General features: G+C 42.0%; 1 protein-coding gene across 1 annotated transcript in view; it reads left to right on the top strand.

The window, feature by feature from the left end:
- Positions 1 to 10,546: 10,546 nt before the first annotated feature.
- TULP4 (TUB like protein 4) overlaps positions 10,547 to 19,897 on the top strand; it is a 224,321-nt gene continuing 214,970 nt past the window's right edge. The window contains exon 1 of the mRNA XM_082669193.1: positions 10,547 to 10,635. The gene's annotated coding sequence lies outside the window, so the exon portion shown is untranslated. The remainder of the gene's footprint in view (positions 10,636 to 19,897) is intronic.

Below are 19,897 nucleotides of genomic sequence, written 5' to 3' on the forward strand. Positions count from 1 at the left end.
AAAAATACTACCCAGTGGAATCTAGTAATATAAAACAAGCATATTTATACATATGATATATGTATAAAATAAATAAATATATATATATAACCAGTAATATATAACGAGAATAATACATCATGACCAATTGAACAACATTTGAAAATATTAGTGTTGGAAATTCTCTGGTGGTCCAGTGGCTAGGACTCGGCGCTTTCACGGCTGGGGCCCAGGTTTGATCCCTGGTCGGGGAACTAAGAAAAACAATCAGTGTAACTCATAACTCACTACATTAGCAGAATGCAGAAGAAAAACCATATGATCATCAAATATATGTCAAAAAGTATTTGATAAAATTTAACACTCATCCATGATAGAAACTCTGTACGAACCAGGAGAATATGGGAATGTCCTCAACCTGATAAATGCATCTATTGACATAACTACAATTGACATATAATAGCAAAGACTGAATGCTTCCATTCTAAAATTGGGGACAAGCAAGAATATCCACTTGTACCATTCCTACTCAACATTATACTGGAAATCCTAGCTGGTGCAATTAGTAAGAAAAAGAAATAACAGGCATGCAGGTTGTAAAGGAATAAGTAAAACGGTTGTATTAACAGACAACATGATTATGTATGTTGAAAACCTTATGAAATCTTAAAAAAAAGACAATTTAGCAAAGTCATAGGATGCTAGATCAATAAACAGAAAACATTTTTTTACATACTAGCAATGAAAAATGAAATTTTAGAAATGCCATTTCCAATAGCATGAAAAATATCAGTTACCTAGGAAATAGAGCCATCCATGTATCTCAGTTTCCTCACCCATGAAATGAAGATGATAGCAGTCCTCCCTCATATAGTTGTTGTGAGAATTAAATGAATACCTATATTTAAGTACTTAGAATACTGCCAGACAGGTCATAAGTCCCATGTAAATGTTAACCAAAGTCTCAATGTAAACACCAACTATGGGGTAAATGGAAGATGTGATATGGACCTTTTAAATCAGCACTTAATGTGAAATTTTTCTCCCTGCCACAAAAAAAAAAATTTGTGACTTATTGAATATGCAACACTGTGTTAGGCTTGTTAAAAATTTGAATCTTAGGACTTCCCTGGTGGCACAGTGGTTAAGAACCGGCCTGCCAATGCAGTGGTCATGGGTTCGAGCCCTGGTCCAGGAAGATCCCACATGCTGTGGAGCAACTAAGCCCGTGCGCCACAACTAATGAGCCCACGTGCCACAACTACTGAAGCCCGTGCACCTGGAGCCCGTGCGCCTGGAGCCCGTGCTCCGCAACAAGAGAAGCCACCGCAATGAGAAGCCCACGCACCGCAACGAAGAGTAGCTCCTGCTTAACGCAACTAGAGAAAGCCCGCGCGCAGCAACGAAGACCCAGTGCAGCCGAAAATAAATAATAAATAAATAAATAAACAAAAATTTGAATCTTGACCAGGAGTCTGATGTCATGGTACTGAATAAGTTATTCCAGTAGGAGGAGCCCTGACCAAGAGTTTTAAAAGCACAGACACGTATTATCTCTGCTTTGAGGATCCAGACCTTCCATGCCCTAGAATTTGTCCTTCCTTGCTCCCTGTGTCACGTCAGTGAAATAAAATACTGCTGCAAACTATATTTTTTCCTCCTTAGAAGCAGTACATTGGAATAAATGAACTCCATTTGGATTTCAGATTTAATTTCTACCAGAGAAATAGTGCAATTATCTTGTTTTGCCAAAAAAGCATAATTTCCTACTTTAATAAACATCCACATTTGAGGATTTCAAACAGTATATATACTTATATATATTTCCTTCCTTTAAGACCACTGTATAGAAAATTTTACAAATGCTTTCTTGGCCTCAGACCTCAAATTTGTCCTTATGTTTCCACACTCCCTTTACTATTAAAAAAAAACAAAAACAAAAAACAAAGCCCCACACAGAGATTCTGGAGAAACACACCTTCATCAGCAAGAGCCATTTTTTGTAGTTGTGTTTTAATTTTTATTAAATTCAAAATATTTTTCCTATTTTATTTTGACTTCTTAACCTATGTAGTCTTTAGAAGTGTGATTTTTTGTTTTTATTGAGGTGTATTTGATAATTAAGTTGTATGTATTTATGGTGTACAGTTTGATGATTTGATATAGCTATACATTGTGAAATAATCAACACATTCGAGCTAATTAACATATTCAACTAACTCTTCAGATAGTTCCACTTTAGCAAGTGCCGTTTTACATAAGTATAATCACTACAGGGAAAAGGGAGAGTATTCCAGAGTAAAATTAATATTTTCCAAACTAACCTCAATATCCTAACACAGTGACAACATAGGTAGTTTGTTCCTAACGATCATTGCCCTATGCTAGCATTATGAGTTCTTACATTTTTGTCGTTTATCTCATAGTTGCCCTTGAAAAGCCTGATTTAAAATCAAGTCAATGGGGCTTCCCTGGTGGCGCAGTGGTTGGGGGTCCGCCTGCTGATGCAGGGCACACGGGTTCGTGCCCCGGTCTGGGAGGATCCCACATGCCGCGGAGCGGCTGGGCCCGTGAGCCATGGCTGCTGAGCCTGCGCGTCCAGAGCCTGTGCTCCACAACGGGAGAGGCCACAACAGTGAGAGGCCCACGTACTGTGAAAAATAAATAAATAAAATAAAATAAAATAAAGTCAATGAAAGAGGACATGTCCCATAATCTCAGGTTGCTAAGCAACAAGTCTACTTCTCCACAGCATCTCTTCTTTTGTTCAGGAGATTCTGGAAGGTTAGCAGAAAGTATGTACCATTTAAGACAAATATATATATGTATATATGTGCGTGTCTATATATAATATTAAATTATTATAATTATATTGAATATATATTATATTGATCATATTTACATATCACAAATATATATATTTTAATAGAATAATTTCTAGGAAAACTATCCAATCTGTGGACTTTGTGTTCTCTTATTTCTCCAAGCCAACTACCTATTCCATCTTTCAACCTTATTAAGACAAATAAAATTAATATTTAGAATTCTTCTTTAGAGAAATGAATGTCAATGCATATTTTCTCAGGACTTCCCTGGTGGTCCAGTGGGTAAGCCTCCACGCTCCCAATGCAGGGGGCCTGGGTTCGATCCCTGGTCGGGGAACTAGATCCCGCATGCATGCTGCAACTAAGAGTCCACATGCCGCAACTAAGAAGCCCACATACCGCAACTAAAGATCCCACATGCTGCAATGAAGATCCAGTGTGCCGCAACTAAGACCCTTTGCAGCCTAAATAAATATTTTTTAAAAATGTATATCTTTTTTCTCTCATCCTTTAAAAATTTTCATATAAGATTTAAGTTTTTTGGGGGTCCCCTGGTGACCTAGTGGTTAGGATTCCGGGCTTTCACTGTCCATGGCCAGGGTTCAACCCCTGGTCGGGGAACTGAGATCCTGCAAGCCGTGCAACACGGCCAAAAAAAAAAAGGTTAAAGTTTTTCTTAAAACTAATATCAAAACCAAACGTTTTTCTTACTGTCATACCAGTTGATATTCATAATTGTCACTGTATGTGTTTAGGATTGCAAGGTCAGAACTCCAGAAGCTGATGATTTCCTGTAGGGTAGCTTGCCTATAATTATATGTACTTAATTTATAATGATTTCTCATCTCGTATACTTTTACTTCTTAAAATAATAATTAAAAGACTTAAAATAGTACTCATATTAAAATAGATAAATACAGAATCTTTAACTAATATATCTAATCACTCATTTAAAAGATCAGAGAATAGCAAGATAAAACTCATCGTCCAATCACCTTTCCAAGCTGAACCTTCTCTATCACATCTCACACCCCTGCCAAGTGGTTGCCCAGTCTATTTATTCTTTAATACCTCCAGTTATTCCTTTACTCAAAATATCCAGAAATAAATACTAGTTAACGTGAACATTTCCCACAAATACTTAGTGTTATTTTTTTCCAAACTATTACAGTTTTCACATGAACACAATTTATTCATGCATCATCCACCCATCAATTTGTTCATTCATTCATTCATTCATTTAATCATCACATATTTAATCACTACCTGCTACCACTCTAGGCACTGGAGATGGGGATACAATAGTAAACCATGAGACTTGCTCTTTTTCCTCCTAAAGTAAAAAAATTTTCTGATGTCTACTTAGAGCTTCAACAGTTCAAGATAGCCGAGCATCTATGTTAACATTAGCTGCAGTTTTCAGAAGCTTAACAAAATGAAATTTATTTTGTACTCCTTTAGCAGTCCCACGTAGGTATTTCTTGTTGGCAGTCAGCTCTCCATCATGAGTGATTCAGAAGTCCAGGCCCTTTCCATCTGGTGGCTTTGTTTCCTGGGGCCTCAAGTTCTTTGTGTTGAGCTGGCAGCCAGGGGAAGAGTTAGGGTGGAGAAGCACACCCATTTCTTAACTGCTGTGGCCAGAAGTGACACATGTTACTTCTTCTCACATTTCATTGGCAAGCAGCAGTCATATGGCCCCAATTAGGTAGAGAGGGGTTCTGGGAAATGTTGTCCCTGGCCAGGCAGAGACTTCCCAGTTACAGCCTTATCTTAGGGTAGACAACTAGCCACCTCTGAGACACTATCCCAAACTCTTGCATTATTTTTCAGGTGTGAGTAAGTTTACTTCACTGTGAGCAATGGGGATCACTTGCCTATTTCAATGTAATGTTGCTGGGATGCATCTCTTTTGTAGCCTGGTACTTAAACAGTACATAAATACTTAAATCTTTCAGAGCTTCTCTCCTTCTAATTTTTTTTATATAACAAAAATTATTGAGCATCTAATAAGTGATTCTCTTTGGAGCAGTGCTTAATTATATAGGTATGACTTCATATTTGTATTCATTGGTCTTATTGGTAAACATCACTTTCATCAGCGTCTCTGATTCTCAGAATTATCAGTCACAAAATCTAAGCTTTTACAGAGCTAAACTGAAAATGGCTAGCATTTACATAGAAGTTATCGATTTTACAACACAGAGACTGTAATGGTTTAATACATGGTCTTAATCAGAGATTTATTTTCCTAAATGTGTGTGGGTTCTAGTATATTTCCACTGATTTGGCTATATAGAGTGCTGATAATTTCCGTTAACTTTCATGAATGACAACTTTATCACATTTTATTCTCTATTCAATTTTTGTCTCGGGGCTTCACTGTCTTCATTTTGTAAGTAATGCCACTGATTTGTTTATGGAAACATAAGCAAAATGGATGTAAACGTCACTGAGGTCCTCAGAGCTAAATGTAAATTACAATGGTTGGGAAGATTTTTCAGCTAGCAAGAGGAAACCCAACCTAAAACTGCTTAAGCAAGAAGGGGATTTATCATCTCAGAGAACAGGAAGTTTAAGATAGTGAAAGACTGTAGAATACACACCAGGGTTGGGTCTTCAGAGGGTCAAAGTGGCCTCACAGACCAGTTCTCGCTACCCTGCCGTCCTGGCTGTGTGAGCTGACGCCTCTGGTGGTCACAAGATGGCAGCAGCAGCCCCAGACACTGCATCCTCGCCCAAAGGAGCAGCCTTCGGACTTTCTCAGGACTTCAGCCTTTACATTCTTAAGAATTAAGGGCCCCAAAGAGCTTTTAAAATATAATTATATGGGTTATATCTATCGATGTTTACCATTTTATAAATTAAAACTGAGAAACTTTAAAAAATATTTATTAGTTTATCGAACCCATGTCCCCTGCACTGGCAGGCAGATTCTTAACCACTGCGCCACCAGGGAAGTCCTGTAATGTCTTTGTTAATAGAGAACAAGTGGGTTCTCATATCTACTTCTGCACCCAATCTGTTGTGATATTGCACAGCATGTAACCTCTGGATAAGACCAATGTACATTCACGAGGGAATGCGAGTGAAAATGCAAATAACATCTTAGTATTATTAAGAAATCAGACCCACAACTTGCCTGGGAAAATGTCCTCATATTTTTTTTAGGAGCTAAAAAGCTGTTTTCAAAAGGCTTCCCTTGCAGACTATCACTCGGGTTTAATTGGCCAGAACAGGATCACTCGCCTATTTCTAAGAAAAGAGAATAGAATTGTCAAGATTGGTTTATACCAGTGATTCTTCCGTGTGGGTCAGAATCACCTGTGGAGTGTGTTAAAACACAGGATGCTCAGCCCCCAACATGAGGGTTTCCATCAGAAAGTTTGAGGTGGAGGCTAAGAATGTGTGTTTCTAACAATTCCCAGGTGCTGCTGTGGCTGGCCTGGGATCCACTGTGAGAACCAGTGGCTGAGACCCGGATGGGAGTGGGCAGTGGCCAGGCCTCCGGGAGCACTGGCCAGTGGAGGACATGGACAGCTTAACACACTGGGTTTTGTTAGCAAGCAAGAGGGGAGAACGGTGGTTGGTCCAACCGTGTTTGCTGTACTTATAGCCTCAGAAAGTTTATGGTAGATGCCTGCAAAATGGAGAAATACTTGAACATTGGTCCTGTTCGTGACCTCATACTGGTGACCAAGTATATTTTGGATTCATGGTCAAGGGAAGAAAAGGGTGAGTGAGGGAGGAGGGACAGAAAAGGAGAGGATGGGGTAGAGACAGAAATTTGATTTTAAAATGCTCTTTCTTCTTCTACAGCTTTCCTAGCTTAAGAAATGTAAATTGGGTGAATTTGACATGGAGAAACTAAATGTTAGGGGGGAGGTCTACGCTTTGCAAACTCATTTTGGCACTTTATACTTTAACAAGTCCACTGAGGTCTACAATTGCGTGCAGCCAAGCCCCCACCCCCTGGCAGTTCATTTTGTCCTTCACTTAGCACGGCCAAGTTAAATGAAATATTCCTGACAGTGGGTTGTTATGAATATTCCAAACTATAGAGAAGCCACAGGTTAGGAAAGGGTCCTATGCATTTCTCTCTATTAACAAATCTCATTGAAAGAGTCATAGAGTTTTAGAGTGGGGAAGGATCAGGGACCAACACCCCCTCCCCCTTTTACAGGCTGAGCAGTGAAGATCGGAGAGGCGGAGTATGTGTCCAAGCTCACCCAGTCACCAAGTGATGGTACGGATGATAACCCTGGGCCTTGTGATGATGTCTGTTCTTCCCAAGTTCCAACTAGTTCTTCCATGTGGTGGCTAAAGCAAAGACAAAAAGAAGATATAACAAACAGGTTATATACGACAGAGTAACAGCTGAGACGCAAGTGTTTAAGGCATTTGATGTTGGAGTAAAGTCGTTTCTGCTGTATTATGTTTTGGCTACCAGACTTACACTCTGATCATCTTCAGTCCCAACCGACAGCCCTCGGCTCTCAGCTCCACGACTGTCATCCCCAGCAGCTTCCTGGAGGGCAGCCAACCTTGTGAGGTTTGAGACCAAGCTGGTTCCAGCCCCGCCCCGGCTGTGCGCGCAGCTGCCCCTGGCCAGCCCCAGGTGAGGCCACGATTCCATCTTCTCTGCACTCTTGGCACCTTCACCTCCGAGGCCTCCCGGCTGTGGCTGGCCTGTCATGGCCCTGACACTGAGCCTGGAAGAAGCTGTGTGTGTGTGGGGGCGCTGCTCTCCACTCACTCCTCCTCCTTCAAGAGTGAGGCAGTTTTAGGACCTCACTAGAAAAAAAAAAAGTTTGCCCAAGACAACGATGTACTTTAAACACAACAAAATTAGAATTGTTGGACCAGGGGGTTTCAAAGGCCAGTGGTAGGGTCCGCATTGCCAAATCTCCTTCTTAATGGCCCCCAGCTGCCTCAGATTTCTAAATTATAGTCAATTTTTATTTCATAATTTGAAAGGTTTTTTTTTAAACTTAAAATGCTGATTCACAACTGATTCAATAGATTTCTGTAAATGAGCCTTCAAGTTAAAATGGCTTAAGGAAACCATTTTCCTTCTGAAAAGGCAGAGAGAGGGAATAGGGAAGGTGGTGGTGGTGGTACGGCGGGGGATGAAGGGCACCCACCCTGAGTAACAGGGAACAGAAAGAATAGTAAAAATAAGAACCAGCAAGGCACAGCATTTGGCTCGTGGCAAGCATTTAATACACTGGAGCTCTTATTTTTGGTTGAGTACCTATTATGTATCAGGCACTATACTCAGTGCTTTACATAAATTATTTTATTTAATTCTTTCAGCAGCCCTGTGAGGTAGATATTGTTATTTGAATGTACTGTTAAAGAAGTGGTGTTAGGGGCTTCCCTGGTGGTGCAGTGGTTGAGAGTCCGCCTGCCGATGCAGGGGACACAGGTTTGTGCCCCGGTCCGAGAAGATCCCACATGCCGCGGAGCGGCTGGGCCCGTGAGCCATGGCCGCTGAGCCTGCGCGTCCAGAGCCTGTGCTCCGCAACGGGAGAGGCCACAACAGTGAGAGGCCCGCGTACCGCAAAAAAAAAAAAAAAAAAAAAAAAGACAAAAAAGAAAAAGAAGAAGTGGTGTTAGGTATGTTGTTCTTGTTATCACTTGTTCTAAGTGGTAGAAGCAGGACTTCAATGAAGATAGTTGCTTCGGAGACCATTCACACCACCGCTCACGCTGTGGGAAACTGCAGAGGTGGAAGACAGACCCGAGAGCCTTTGCAGTTTTGCTGAGAGTTGGCTGCATTTGTGCCAAACAGTGCTTGAATAAAAGAGAGTTTGCACATGTGAGCCATAAGGAAAACTATGGTATTAGGAGAAGAGTGGTTTCAAATTTAATATTTTGCAGAAGAAAGAACACCCACATTGTTCAGTCTTAATGGTATTTGTTAAATCATTTTTAGGCTGTTATATCCATTGCATTTGTTAGGTCAAGAAAAGTTCTTCAGGGCTTTCCTGGTGGCGCAGTGGTTGAGAGTCCGCCTGCCGATGCAGGGGACACGGGTTCGTGCCCCGGTCCGGGAGGATCCCACATGCCGTGGAGCGGCTGTGCCCGTGAGCCACGGCCGCTGAGCCTGCGCGTCCGGAGCCTGTGCTCCGCAACAGGAGAGGCCGCAGCGGTGAGAGGCCCGCATACCAAAAAAAAAAAAAAAAAAGAAAAGAAAAGTTCTTCAACTGCATATTTTCATCTTTCATCAGTTTACGAACTATTTAAGGTCTAACAGTCAGGGTCAGATTTTTCAAAATTTGCTCCAGGTCCTGATTGCTGACCCCAGTTAATGCAGTTGAAGCAAAATACTCATTACATTGCAATGAGGGAGGATTATCTTTTATGGTTAAGGTACTCTAAGACTTGAATGTAGTTTTACTTCTGAAAGGTGTCAAAATTAATTTTAGAGATGTTATAAAATGCGATTAAATAATGCTCATATTAATACTTCTCTTGAACACATTATACTTATGTGCATATGTTAATGAGGCAAATATTATCGTTTAAAAACTTTTTAAAAATTAAAACAATCTAGGCAGCACTTGCCAACATTGGTGAAATTGTAGGTATGTAATTTCAGGATTTAAAGACTCTAGTCCAACTCTTTTATTTTCTTTCTAACAACCAGAAATTCACGGAAGCCGGAATTCTTAACTCTGAAGCCGAAGCTGATGTGAAAATTTTGGCAAATAGGCAAAACAGAAAAAAGTGCGGAACACTTGCAAAGATTAGCTGCTATACTTAAATATATAGGGCATGTTATGCCTCAAATCAAGAAAGAAAGGATGCTGCTCTTGTCTATTTTTTTTAAAAATACACATACATTTTTTAAAAAATACACATCACACAATCAGCAGTGTCATTTCTGTGTACGTGATGGAAAATGAAGGACGGATGCATAAAGTTTCCATTCCTAGAAGGACATCAATTTAATGGGGGGAAGAAGGCTGTGAATTCTTGTTCCTCTGTGTGAGTTAAAATGACGCTATCCAGTCCTTTCCCCATAAGATCAACTGAAAAAGATACGATATATCTGAGATCAGATCGTCACCATCAAAGACACTTCAGTGTCTTTATGCAGACATACGGTGGTTCACACTACAAGCAACGTGCGCTTTCTACAGACTTTCAACTTCAAGAGTGTGATATCCACTTCCGGCTCAAATTAAGTTCGGACCGCACACAAATCATTACATTACCGGGTAGGAAGCATTCCTCAAGGGGGTGGGGTTCAGACTGGCTAGTTACTGTTTTCACTGTTGTCCAGGCTGTGTAGTTGCCCCGAGGGACGAAGACTGCGGGGTGCGCGTGTGTGACACGTGCGTGAGAACCGGTGGGCGCGCGAGTGGGTGTTCGGCGGTTGTGTGTGCGCTTTGAGGGAGTGCTCGCGAGTGTGCAGTGGCTGGAGGGTCTGTTTAGTTGGGGGTTTCGCGCGTGGCAGCAAGCAGGTGACGAGCGCGTCAGCAGCTTGGGCCGCGGCAGAGCGCGAGGCGAGGGTGGCGGGGGCCGCGACCCCAGTACGGAGCCAGCGGGCGTCAACGGACGGGACGCGGGTCCCCGGGGGCGCGAGGGCGCGAGGCTGGCTGGGGAGGCGCCTGCCAGCCGCGCCGGGTCACGTGGCGCGATCACGTGGCGCACAGCCGGGCCCAGCGGCGGCGGCGGCGGCGGCCGAGGGAGGCGGAGACTCCGCGGAGACACTGGGGGAGGCGGCGGCGGCGGCGGCGGCGGCGGCGGCGGCGGCGTGGGGCTGCTGGAGGCGGAGGCAGAGAGGCGCGGAGGAGCGCGGGGCCGCCGCCACCGGCGCCCGAAGGTGAGGCGGGAGCTGGGCTCTTGTCACCGCCGTCCCGGCCCGGGCGCTGCCGCCCTCCCATGGAGGAGGTGGCGGGCCCGGCCGCCGGGCGGAGCGCCCTCCGGAGCCGGGCCGGGTGCCTGTCCCCTCGGGGCGGGCGCTCGAGCCCCCAGCCCCGGCCAGGCCCCTCTGCCGGGCTTGGGCGGGGGTGCGTCGGGCGGCCCCCGGCCGGGGCTTGGGCGGGGGGCGGCGGGCGGCCCCCTCGGGTGGGCTTTCCCGAGGGCGCGGTGGGGAGACGGTGGCCGACACCCGGCTCCGGGCGGCGCTCGCTGCCGTTTAGCGGTTTTAGTCTTTTGTTTCAGTGTCTAAGAAAATGGGGCGATAGAGGAGCTTGGTGTGCGCGCGCGCGCGTGAGTGTATGTGTGTCTGTGTGTAAATCAGGAGGCGTTTGGCTTGGAGCCATTTTTTTTTCTTAATTGTGGAGACAGAAAACCACCTTAATTGTGGAGACAGAAAAAACGGTTTCCCGGGGGAAACTGTGCTCCTCCTCTTCCTCCCCGGCGTCTGGATGGAGTGGATTTCCCTCCCGGCCTCTGCCCACCTTCTCGTCCTCCAGGCTGTCCCCCTCCCGCCTGGCCTTCCTGCCGCCCCACCTCCGTGTTACCCCCGACCGAGCGGGGTGTCTGCAAAGCGGCCCGGTCACCTGTCGTGGCAGCTGCATGGAAATGCTGGCGCTTCTGCTGTTTGGTCTGTGCTGTTTCCTCTGGCAAATCACGGGGATTCCGCTCAGAATGCCAACCCTTCCTCTTTTCTCTCTGCTTAAAAACAAAGTGCATTATGCTGCGTCTGAAGTTTGACCGGCTCGGGCAATTAGTAGGGAGAGGTGTCTACTTTTTCTTGTCACACCACTTTAAGGTTGGAAAGGTGAGGTTCATCTAGCTTTGTGGAAGGAAATAAGGGTGACACAGTTCTGTCGGGGATGGATGTGACTTACCTGCTAAATTGCCATGGTGATCAGAAAGTCTTCTAACACTTCTCCCCTGGTGGACAGTCAGCTCCCCTTACAGGGAGCTCTGCCCTGGATTTCTCTATTTGGGGATTGTCCTCCTCTTTGTATTTTGCAGTAGTTTAGCAGCACCTTAAGGATACCCAGTAGGCAGATTCTTAAAAAAACACAGGGAAAATAATTTATTTCTAAAGTTTTGAAGAATGTAAAAAAACATTTGGGAGTCCCTTTCTTTGTGCCTCTCTGTGTCTCAGGTTTGCATTTCTTGGAGTTTAGTTCTTGCAGGCAAGGCCACAGGGAATGGTGCTATGGTCCTGGAGGATGCTCATCCCCAGGCCCTGCAGCACTGATTGCTGGGATTTGGGGTTGTGATGGATGGAAAGTGACAGGGCTCCTTGCACATAGCCACGCCGCAAACCAGAGGCAACTGCCTGGACTCCTGGTGATCTGGTGGGGCAGTTTGGAAGCTGATCTCAACATTGTACAATGATAGCCACGCTCAGATTGGGAGGACCTCAGCCGTCCCTTTCTATTTCTTGATAGTTTACTGTTGTGGAAATGAGTATATGAATAAATTGTGAATAGCTAAATCTAGTGTTTAAGCATAGGACTTAATTTGTGTGAGAGAGTTGCTAGAGGATGTGAATTTCTTTGGAGAATTTTAAGTGCTCTATTTTAGTAAGGGCTGTGAAAGTAGCAGTGTTTTCCTGTGATGGGGGGAGGTGTTGTTGACCTCTAGAGTTGGAAGTATGTAGTACTGAGTTAGAGGGATCATATAGGGAACATTTTTTTAACACAGTGAAGCTTTATGACATGGGAGAAGAATAGAAAGCCCAAGTTAACTTCCTGTGCCCGAGAAATAGTAATGTATTTACTATTGTTTATTTTAAAACCAACTTTTCATTTAGAAAAGATGTGTGTATCATATTGAACTTTCTAGTTTTCATATGGAGCTATATGAGTGGTAGTTTGATTATTTACATTTTCCCCACCAAAACCCTGCATGGAAAAAAACTTTTTTAAGCCATAAAAGGGTATGTGGTTCATGAAACCTGTTTTATATTGAACCATCCAACATTGATGCTGAGATCCCCAGTGATGAAAGAACAATAAAGAGACAGCAGCCTTCCTTCAGTGCTTTCCATGTGCAGGACTAAGCTAGGACATTGTTCTTCATCTGTTTCACTGCATTTACAGTATCAATGATCTCTTTCCTGTTCTCTTCTGTGGATGGAGAAAGATTGAAGATAGATTGAGTGACCGAACTATGCATGTGATTCATCAAATGCATTAAAAAATTGAGTAAGGGCTTCTCTGGTGGCGCAGTGGTTGAGAGTCCGCCTGTTGATGCAGGGGACACGCGTTCGTGCCCCGGTCTGGGAAGATCCCACATGCCGTGGAGCGGCTGGGCCCATGAGCCACGGCCACTGAGCCTGCGTGTCTGGAGTCTGCTCCGCAACGGGAGAGGCCACAACAGTGAGAGGCCCGCATATGGCAAAAAAAAAAAAAAAATTGAGTAAAACTTTTGTTATGAAATGTCTTGATTTAGTTATTGCATTGGTTTCTATTGGTTCCTACCCTGTGAAGTATTTTCAGTATTACCAAAAGCTTTTCCCAAATTGTACATCTCTCCTTAGTGAGACTGCAGGGAATATGTAATTGAAATGTCGAATTTCTTTTAGTTTGGTTGGGATAATGTTAATTTAGTCAACTAAATTTTAACAGATTAAAATACTAAGTTTTTTATGATAAAATATACATAACATAAAATTTACCATGTTAACCATTTTTAAGTGTACAGTTCAGTGACATTAAGTGCATTCACATTGTTATGCAACCGTCACCACCATCCATCTCCAGAACCGTTTCATGTTCCTGAACTGAAACTTTGTGTCCATTAAACAATAACTTCCCATTCTGTCCTCCTCCCCGCCCCCCACACACTCCTGACCACCACCTTTCTGCTTTCTACTTTCTATCTCCATGAATTTGACTACTTTAGGTCCCTCATATAAGTGGGATCATACAGTATTTGTCCTTTTGTGACTGGCTTATTTCACTTTGCATGTCAAGGTTCATCCATGTTGTAGCATGTTTCAGAATTTGCTTCCTTTTTAAGGCTGAATAATATTCCATTGTATGTATACATTACATTTCGTTTATAAAGGTTCTAAATTTTAACATACTAAGTGTTAGCAACTGAGGTAATCTCATGCTGATCAAGAGCTCTCACTGGAAATTATTTGACTATGATTTGTTTAATTAAAACAGAAAATCAAATTAGTTGTTTTAAAATTTTATTTAATTTTATTTTTTAATGCACAGTACCTTTTTAAAAGTTTTATTTATTTATTTTTTATACAGCAGGTTCTTATTAGTTATCTATTTTATACATATCAGTGTATATATGTCAACCCCAGTCTCCCAATTCATCCCCCGCCGCCACCCGCCCCAACTTTCCCCCCTTGGTGTCCATACGTTTGTTCTCTACATCTCTGTCTCTATTTCTGCCTCGCAAACTGGTTCATCTGTACCATTTTTCTAGCTTCCCATGTATGTCTTAATATACGATATTTGTTTTTCTCTTTCTGACTTACTTCACTCTGTATGACAGTCTCTAGGTCCATCCACATCTCTATAAATGACCCAATTTCGTTCCTTTTTATGGCTGAGTAATATTCCATTGTATATATGTACCACATCTTCTTTATCCATTCGTCTGTTGATGGACTCTTAAGTTGCTTCCATGTCCTGGCTATTGTAAATAGTGCTGCAATGAATATTGGGGTGCATGTGTCTTTCTGAATTAAGGTTTTCTCTGGGTATATGCCCAGTAGTGGGATTGCTGGGTCATATGGTAATTCTATTTTTAGTTTTTTAAGGAACCTCCATACTGTTCTCCATAGTGGTTGTATCAATTTACATTCCCACCAACAGAATGCACAGTACCTTTTAAAAATATGGGAACCATGGGGGATGAAACTAATATGTATGTTATATCCTTTCTGGGTCCTTTAATTTCCCTTCCACGTGGATAGTGACATATGGTACATCTTTCTGAAATTTGCAGCTGAGGCAGATGATGTTTTTTTCCTCAGCTAATGTTATAATGGTATATTTTGTTGTATGGAAGAGCATGAAGGACTCACCCTGAGGTATACATACATTGTGTAGGAATGTTTGATTATTTCCCTTTATTTGCCACTCTCCAAAATCATGAGTTGGTTCCCTGCCATCTTCCAATGGTAATGGAGCTAGGGTCTTTTCTTTCCTTTTTTTTTTTTTCTTTTTGAGGATCTTTATGAACTTCTCTGTTTTAGCATATATGATGCGTTTCAGTCCATTTCAATTATTGTCCTTTTGATGCTCAAATTGCCATATCTTTGGGCAGATAGACTTATTCAGTTTGGCTCTGAGTCCTTATGACACAGCTCTAGTAGCCTGTAGTAGCTTCCTTGCTTTCTGGTGTGACAAGATGTTCCAGGCTCATCCTGTAGCCTTCCTGTTCCAGGTTTGGAATCAGAACAGACCATTTTTAAAAGAAAAATAAAAGAGAAAGTAAATGACCAATAAATATATTAAAATATTCAACTTTACTAGTAATTGAAGAAATGAAATTAAAAGCAAAAATAAGATACCATTTGTTATGAACCGAATGTCTCTCCCTCAAATTCTTATGTTGAAGCCCTGTCCCCCAGTGTGTTGGTATTTGGAGATGGGGCCTTAGGGAGGTAATTAGGGGTAGGGTGGAGCCTTCATGATGGGATTAGTACCCTCATCAGAAGAGACAGACAACAGAGAGCTCTCCAACCCCTTCCAAAACACTTCCCTCCCCGCCCCTCACCATGCACAAAGAAGGGGTCATGTGAGCACATAGCTAGATGGCAACCACTTACAAGCCAAGATGAGAGGTCACAAAAGAAATCTGCCTTGTTGCCATCTTAATCTTGGAGTTTTCAGCCTCCAGAATGGTGAGAAATAAATTTCTGTTGTTTAAGCCACCCCAGACTGTGGTATTTTTTAATGGCAGCCTGAGCCAACTAAGACACCATATTTCAATGATTATATTGGCAATGTAATTTAAACTCAATTTAGACCTTACTAGATGTGAAACAATTTGGTAAAGCTTGATATAAAGTATTATGTTACTATGATTACTTTGGGTATCCATTCTCTTGGTAGTCTTACTATTTGGGCATTTCCTAATTTGGAGTGGGAATAAGGATGATAGTAATTCCCAGTGCTGGTGAAGATGAAGGGACATGTATACTCTTTGGTCTCAGTAGAGGTGTAAATTGATGCACTTATTCTAATCTTTTAAAAAAAGTTTTTTAGTTTGGCTTTGTTGGGTCTTCGTTGCTGCATGTGGGCTCTCTCTAGTTGCGGTGAGCAGGGACCACTCTTCATTGAGCCGTGTGGGACTCTCATTATGGTGGCCCCTCTTGCTGTGGAGCACGGGCTCCAGGTGCGCGGGTCTCAGTAGTTGCGGCCCGCGGGCCCTAGAGCGCGCGGGCTTCAGTAGTTGTGGCTCGCGGGCTCTAGGGCACAGGCTTAGTAGTTGTGGCTCGCGAGCTTAGTTGCTCCATGGCATGTGGGATCTTCCCGGAGCAGGGATAGAACCCATGTCCCCTGCATTGGCAGGCAGATTCCGAACCACTACGCCACCAGGGAAGTCCAATGCACTTATTCTAAATAGCTACTATTATGTGTCAAAACGTAAAATTTGCATAACCTTTAACCCAGCAAGCCCACATTTAGGAACTTATCCTAAAAAATAGTAGGAAAAGTTAGCAAAGGTATATGTATACAGTAAAGAACTATTTACTGTATACGGTTATTTAGTAAATAACCTTAAGGAATTGATTAAATAGATTAGGGTACCTTCTTTGCATACGGCCATTGAAAATAATGATATAAATCTATATTAACCAATCTGGAAGGAGGCCCATTATATATTATTGAGTGAAAAAGAGAGGTTACAGAATTGTAGGCATAGCAATTACATATAATATAGGCATAGAAAATGCTGAACGACTAGGCTTTGCAGGCCAAGAATCAGACCTTCGAGGAGCTAGGCTTCAGGAACCGCCTAATGGGCAGTCTGCTACAGGTGCCGTGGTCTTGAAGACAGCACCCACTGATTTCATTCTTGTGTTGAAAGATTTAGTTTTCCTGGGGAGAGACTGTGATTGGCCTTGTTAGGTAATTTGCCCTTTGGCTGTATGTGTGTGTGTGTGAGTGTGTGTGTGTGTGTGTGTGTGTGCGCGCGCGCGTAGGATTGCTCTCAGTTGACAGTCCCACAAAGATATAGAATGGAGGAATCACAAGGTGAGTTGGGGTGCTTTTAACTAAAGAAAGGGAAGACATTCCAGGAAGACAAGGCGATAGATGCCCACTACACATTCGGTTAAAATTAAATACATTCTTTGCTCATAAACATTGAATTAATTACTGCATCTCCATAAATTACTACACACTCTGATAAACTTGGGCTTTCTTTTCCTTTTAACTTCTGTTTTGTTCATGTTAGGACCTATACCAGTCAACTCTATTTGATTTCTGGCTTTCATAGAAAATGGATCAAAATTAAAATTTTGGATTATTCTTGGATTGTAAAAATTATACCATTTTTCCTTTAAATGTGGTTAATCCAGAATCAGATATATTTCTCTGATGTCAGTAAGTAGAAATAGAAGTCTTTGCGCTTATGTGGTGACAAGGATACCCACCTTTGAGAGAAAGTATTTTAAGAATAGAATGGAAAAGTAGTGTTTATGGAAAGCCTCCTAGTAATGGCGTAGTAGGCTGTAGAGTGTAGAAAATTATTCTGTAGGTGTGCAGAGGTGCTGTGCAGATAATACAGACTCACTTGAACATCTTTCTCACTGGTATTATTTCTAATCAAAAGCACAATTAGAGTCAAAATGGATGTGAAAGAGCTTTGAGAAAGATAACACACACTACAACTTAAGATTTACAGTTTCTCACTTTTTAAAAATTGAAGACTTAATTTAGATCTTAATGGATGTGAAAGGATTTGGAAATGCATAATGTAAGTTATTATGTTGTTACAATTATTTCTGCTATGTCTTTTTTTGGTAGTCTTAATACTTGGACATTTTCTCCCAGTTTGGAATGGGCATAGTAGAACCACTGTGTTATAGTTTTTCTTGTATCAGATCTGTTCGTGTCTGGTTAAGGCTAAGAATTGGCCTTTTTCGTGAATAATTTTTATGACAGTCTCAACCTTTCCTCTTAAGTCTCACCTGTTGATCCCAAGCTAGTTACTGTGTGGGACACTTGGTTCTACAGGCTCTTTGGTATCTACTTTCTAAAACTGTTGCTCAGTGTTTTCAAATTCTCCTTTGATAGAGACAAATATCACTGGGTTCAGAATTTTTTCATCCTAACTGAATGTTTCTTTGACCAGTTTCTTGCAATCAGCAAGGGAAGATTAGTTTAAATTTTGGAGGCAGTTACACCTGGTGTGTGTGTGTGTGTGTGTGTGTGTGTGTAATTTTCAGTCTCTGGCAAGAGAAATGAAGAGTCTTGTGTAGAACATACTTTGAGTACCATGTTGTTGGCCCCCTATGAACCTTTCCTTCATCTTTGGCTTTTAAGAGTATATGATACTGTCCTGGGGAAACACATGGCATTGTGTCAGAGTGCCAGGGGTCCTCCATGAGGACAGGCCGGTTAGTACGGGGACAGTTTTAATATTCCAGAAAAGCTGATCAGTAGTGATGTTATCATGTGCTGAGAATATACAGGATTATCTTCACATGTAAATCAGTTTCTGAAGCTTCAGACAGTCCTCTTAGCCACAACCCAGATGGACAAATTCAGCTCCAGTGGTTAGAATATCAAAACATGCGTGATAAGAAGTTAGCCTGATGCTGTGGATGAAAACCCTGGACACCAGAGCTGACATTTCAGGTGGCCATAGTTACTGCTGTGTTAAATCATCAGGAAGTATATGTATTAACGTCTGTCATATTACACAAGAATGCCTTCAAAAAGTCATTCCTGGATTTAACTTACCTGAAAGAAAGAAGTGTAAGGAGGTTGGATCATGGGGACAGCTAGGTGGATGAATATGGCTAAACCCAGGTCACATTTTCCAGTGCCTACAAATAGTTGGAACCCTTTTTGTTTTTGTGCTTGCCGTCTTTTCCCAGGAAATGAGAAACCCAGTCTGTGTTTCCTTTGTAGGAAGTTAACTTTTCAGAATTTTCTGATATCTGAATGATGAAATAAATTCTGTAATATTTGAAATGCTTGGAATAAAATACAGCAACTCAGTAAAAGAAAGCTCACAGTTTGCTTATTTTATTCCAACAGTAGTAATTTTTAATACTATGACAGAGTGAGAATGAAAGTGGCACACACATTGTTCTGTCTCCTCACCCAGCTTTGATTTTGAGGGACTTGGGGATAAATTAAGTAGCGTGGGATCGGGGTCCCGCCCACAATCCATCCGTCATAGCTAACTGGAGCATCACTTCCCAGCCTTTGTGGATTTATGGCGTCCTGTTTGTGTTTGATTTTGCATCTGCTTCCTCCTCACCATTCTTACAGCTACGACAGCCAGGTCTCTGTTATCATTGGAGAGTAAAGTGCTGATATATGAAGTCCACAAGTTATCACCATAATTCAGTTTTATCTAATTATGTCAACCTTTAATTTTAACTAATCAGCACCAAATCTCTTCTGGACCATTAACAAGCTGCACAATTACATTGCTGTATGGAATAGATTTATTTAAGTTTTTGATCAACTAATTAACGTTGTTTTGAAAACTTTCGTGATACAGTACAGTGAATAGGACTTGTACTTATGTGTATTTATGTGCAAGAAATGGGATAGAGAAACATTAAGTACCATTGTAGGTCCCTCCTAGGCTACAAATGCTTTTCTTCACAGAGGTATTCATAGGAGCAATAATGTTTATGAGGTGCTTTGACATCAGTCTCCTATGAATTTAATGTAATAAGTTTATTGTAAATAAGTAGAGAAGTCTCAGGATTAACCCATGGTTCAGAAATGGTGTATTGTTTTTAATTCTGAGAGCCTTGGGATATCCCATTGTCTTCCCTTTCTTTGCTGTCTGTGATTTGCAAAGAACAGTGATCTCTGCTGATCAATGGTCATAGAAATGGAATCTCCTTGGCCGTCCTTCACCCGTGTTCAGATGGTGAAGTTTTTCTCTTTCATGTGACATAGAAGGATGTGCGTGTATTTGGCTTTGGGGAATTGAGCTATTTCTCTGGTGTATGT

Source organism: Grampus griseus (assembly GCF_964374135.1).
Source record: "Grampus griseus genome assembly, chromosome: 13".
NCBI lineage: Eukaryota > Metazoa > Chordata > Mammalia > Artiodactyla > Delphinidae > Grampus > Grampus griseus.